Source organism: Aethalodelphis obliquidens, unplaced genomic scaffold (assembly GCF_003676395.1).
Source record: "Aethalodelphis obliquidens isolate GAN/ISIS:26980383/991018 unplaced genomic scaffold, ASM367639v1 scaffold20, whole genome shotgun sequence".
Lineage (NCBI taxonomy): Eukaryota > Metazoa > Chordata > Mammalia > Artiodactyla > Delphinidae > Aethalodelphis > Aethalodelphis obliquidens.
The window spans coordinates 21,888,193-21,892,645 of NW_020837964.1; the positions used below are offsets into that span (position 1 = coordinate 21,888,193).

Here is a 4,453-nt window from a genome sequence, read left to right on the forward strand (position 1 = left end):
GAGAACGAGATGATGCAATCTTCAGGAAAGTAAGAGGCATACTAAGTAAGCTTACTCCTGAAAAGTTTGACAAGCTTTGCCTTGAGCTCCTCATTGTGGGTGTAGAGTCTAAACTCATCCTTAAAGGGATCATACTGCTGATTGTGGACAAAGCCCGAAGTATAGCTCACTGTGTGCTCAGCTATGTCTGCGATTGGCAGAAGATGAACCAAACTTCGATGGCCCAGCAGCAGAGGGTCAACCAGGACAGAAGCAAAGCACAACATTCAGACGCCTCTGAATTTCCAAATTACAAGATGAATTTGAAAACCGAACCAGAAATGTTGATATCTATGATACGCGTGAAAATCCCCTCCTCCCCGAGGAGGAGGAACAGAGAGCCATTACTAAGATCAAGATGTTGGGGAACATCAGATTCGTTGGAGAACTTGGAAAGCTTGATCTTATTTATGAATCTATCCTTCCAAAACACTTTTGGAAAAAAAGAAGAGACTCCAACTCAAAGATATGGAAGAGGATTTGGAGTGCCTCTGTCAGATAATGAGGACAGTGGGACCTAGATTAGACAAAGAAAGAGCCAAGTCCTTAATGGATCAGTACTTTGCCCAAATGTGCTCCTTGATGTTAAGTAAGGAATTGCTGGTGAGGATTCGTTTCCTGCTGCAGCATACCATAGAGTTGAAAGAACACCATTGGATTCCTCGCAAGGCTTTTCTTGACAATGGACCAAAGATGATCAATCAGATCTATCAAGATGCGGTAAAAGATCTAGGAGTGTTTATTCCTGCTCCTATGGCTCAAGGGATGAGAAGTGACTTCTTTCTGGAGGAACCGTTCATGCCACCCAGGATGACAATGGATAGGGACCCACTTGGAGGACTTGCTGATATGTTTGGACAAATGCCAGGTAGCAGAATTGGTACTGGTCCAGGAGTTATCCAGGATAGATTTTCACCCACTATGGGGCGTCATCGTTCAAATCAACTCTTCAGTGGCCATGGGGGACACATCATACCTCCCACACAATCACAGTTTGGGGAGATGGGAGGCAAGTTTATGAAAAGCCAGGGGCTAAGCCAGCTCTACCATAACCAGTCAGAGAGTTTTATCCCAGCTGCAAGGACAGTTGAAGGATATGCCACCTCAGTTTTCTAAGAAAGGACCGCTTAATGCAGATGAGATTAGCCTGAGGCCTGCTCAGTCTTTCCTAATGAATAAAAATCAAGTGCCAAAGCTTCAGCCCCAGATAACTATGATTCCTTCTAGTGCACAACCACCACACACTCAAACACCACCTCTGGGACAGACACCTCAGCTGGTCTCAAAACTAATCCACCACTTATTCAGGAAAAGCCTGCCAAGACCAGTAAAAAGCCACCACCACCAAAGGAAGAACTGCTTAAACTAACCAAAACTGTTGTAACCAAGTATCTGAATAGTGGAAATGCAAACGAAGCTGTCAATGGTGTAAGAGAGATGAGGGCTTCTAAACACTTTCTCCCTGAGATATTAAGCAAAGTAATCATCCTGTCACTAGATAGAAGCGATGAAGATAAAGAAAAAGCAAGTTCTTTGATCAGTTTACTCAAACAGGAAGGGATGGCCACAAGTGACAACTTCATGCAGTCTTTCCTGAGTGCATTGGACCAGTGCCCCAAACTGGAGATTGATATCCCCTTGGTGAAATCATATTTAGCACAGTTTGAAGCCCATGCTATCATTTGGGAGCTGGTGAGCATTTCAGAACTAGCTCAACCACTGGAAAGTGGCACCCATTTTCCTCTCTTCTTAGTTTGTCTTCAGCAATTAGCTAAATTATAAGATTGAGAGTGGTTAACAGAGCTTTTCCAACAAAGCAAGGTTAATATGCAGAAAATGCTCCCAGAAATTGATCAGAATAAGGACCACATGTTGGAGATCTTGGGAGGAAACGGACTGAGTTTCTTATTCCCACTCCTCAAATTGGAGAAGGCACTGTTAAAGCAAATAAAGTTGGATCATCTCCTCAAACCATATATAAGTGGATTAAAGATAACATCTCTCCCAAACTTCATGTAGGTAAAGGATTTGTGAACATCTTAGTGACTAGCTTCTTACAGTACCTTTCTAGTGAAGTAAACCCACCAGTGATGAAAGAGATTCTTCCTCTGCTCCTTCCAAAGAACAGAGCAGGAAAAACAACTGCTTCTTTCCTTCAAGCCAGTAATGCAGAAATTCCTTCATGATCACATTGATCTACAAGTCAGTGCCCTCTGTGCTCTTCAGGTGCACTGCTACAATAGCAACTTCCCAAAAGGCATGTTACTTTGCTTTTTTGTTCACTTCTATGACATGGAAATTATTGAAGAAGGTTTCTTGGCTTGGAAAGAAGATATAACCCAAGAGTTCCCAGGGAAAGGCAAGGCTTTGTTCCAGGTGAATCAGTGACTAACCTGGCTAGAAACTGCTGAAGAAGAAGAATCAGAGGAAGAAGCTGACTAAAAGAATCAACCAAAGCCTTAAATTGTGCAAAACATACCATTACTATGACGTAACTGCATTTGACCTAACCACTGCGAAAGTTCATTCTGCTGTAATGTTTGCACAATATTTAAAGCAGAAGCGTGTCAGTTAGGATTTCCTTCTGCATAAGTTTTTTTGCAGTGTAATGTCTTAATCATAGTCTACCATCAAATATTTTAGGAGTATCTTTAATGTTTAGATAGTATATTAGCAGCATGCAATAATTACATCATAAGTTCTCAAGCAGAGGCAGTCTATTGCAGGGACCTTCTTTGCTGCCAGTTATCATAGATTGTTTTAAGTTAGAAAACTGAATAGCAACACTGAATACTGTAGAAATGCACTTTGCTTAGTAATACTTGGGTTGTTGCAATATTTACTTATCCATTTGGTTGTTACAGAAAAAATCTTAACTGTAATTGATGATTGCTGCCGTAATAGTATATTGCCAGTATTTCTACCTCTAGTAATGGGTTTTATGTGCTAGATTTTAATATCCTTGAGCCTGAGCAAGTGCACAAGTCTTTTTAAAAGAAACATGGTTTACTTGCACAAAACTGATACATTTTGAGAGATTGTAAGTGCCCTTGAAGTGGTCTTTGTGAGTGTGAAACTAATGGTGAGAATTTGAATTGGTCCCTTGTATTATAGTATTGAAATTAAGTCTACTTAATTTATCAAGTCATGTTCATGCCCTGATTTTATATACTTGTATCTATCAATAAACATTGTGATACTTGAAAAAAAAAAACATTGATGGAAAGGGAAATACTAAACTCTAGAAGTTATGGTTTACAGATGAGCAATATTACCACCTAGACACATTCACCAAGCAGTCTCATGTGGGCCTTAATTAAAGCTTAATTCTGCATTTCTTCTAGTAATTATATGTGCAGCCTGCTGTTAAATGAAGAATACTCTTTATTTTCCTGGACCTCTTAAGAATATTGCAATCCAAGGTTGGGACTACAAATTAATACTAAGAGGTTTAATTACTAGAGCATATGCTATGACATTTATATGAAATAATAGACTGAGCATAACAAAATTTTTAAAAGTAGCACTATCATATGCCAGACACCCTCCTCAATCTGTCTGCCTTAATCCTCACAAAATTAGATTTAGTCGTACTGCTATGACTGTTACCAAAAGCCAGACCCTATATAGAACTTATGATGTATTAGCCATTGTTCTAAGTACACACACACACACACACACACACACACACACACACACACACAAACATGCATGAATGTATGAAGTTGTTTAATTCTTATAGTCACTCTATGAGATAGGCGTTTTTATCCCTGTTATATAGATGAGGAAATAAAGGGTCAGAGGCACTAAATAATGATTATTCAATAGGTATTAATTAAATGTCTCCTCTTGTTGGATATTATGTAAGCACAGGGGATATAAGGATTAATATGAAAGAAGTGTTCCTGGAGCCTTCAGTCTAGTGAGGAATACAGATTTTAAACTGATAGCACCAAGAGTTATTACTCATTAGCATAGAATTTCTATAATGAAGAATTTTATAAGAGAGTATATGATATAGAGGTAAAATCTGATCTCCAGAAAGGGAAGCTTTTCTCTAAGCCATAATAGCAGATTAGAACAGCTTCCCAGGGAAAGGCGGAGGGAGGAGAGTGAAGACAGCAAGGGTTTGAACTGCACTGTCCAATGAAGGACATGAAAAACGGCTAGTGTAAATTTAGGTGTGCTGTAAGTCCAGTATACACAAAAACTTCTACATGTTATTATAAAAATAAAAGAAAATAAAATACCTTGTTCATACCTCCATTTTTATATAGACTATTTCTCAAATGTTAATGTTTTATATATATTGGGTTAAATAAAAAATTACTATCAAAATTAACTTCACCTGTCTAATTTACATTTTTAGTGTGGCTACTAGAAAATTTGTAATTACACATCAGACTTGCTTTGT

The 4,453-nt window shown here is 38.7% G+C and overlaps 1 pseudogene; it reads left to right on the forward strand.

Moving 5' to 3' along the window:
* The first annotated feature begins 232 nt into the window (after positions 1-232).
* LOC113627244 (eukaryotic translation initiation factor 4 gamma 2 pseudogene) lies at positions 233-2,481 on the forward strand (annotated as a pseudogene).
* Positions 2,482-4,453: the final 1,972 nt, after the last annotated feature.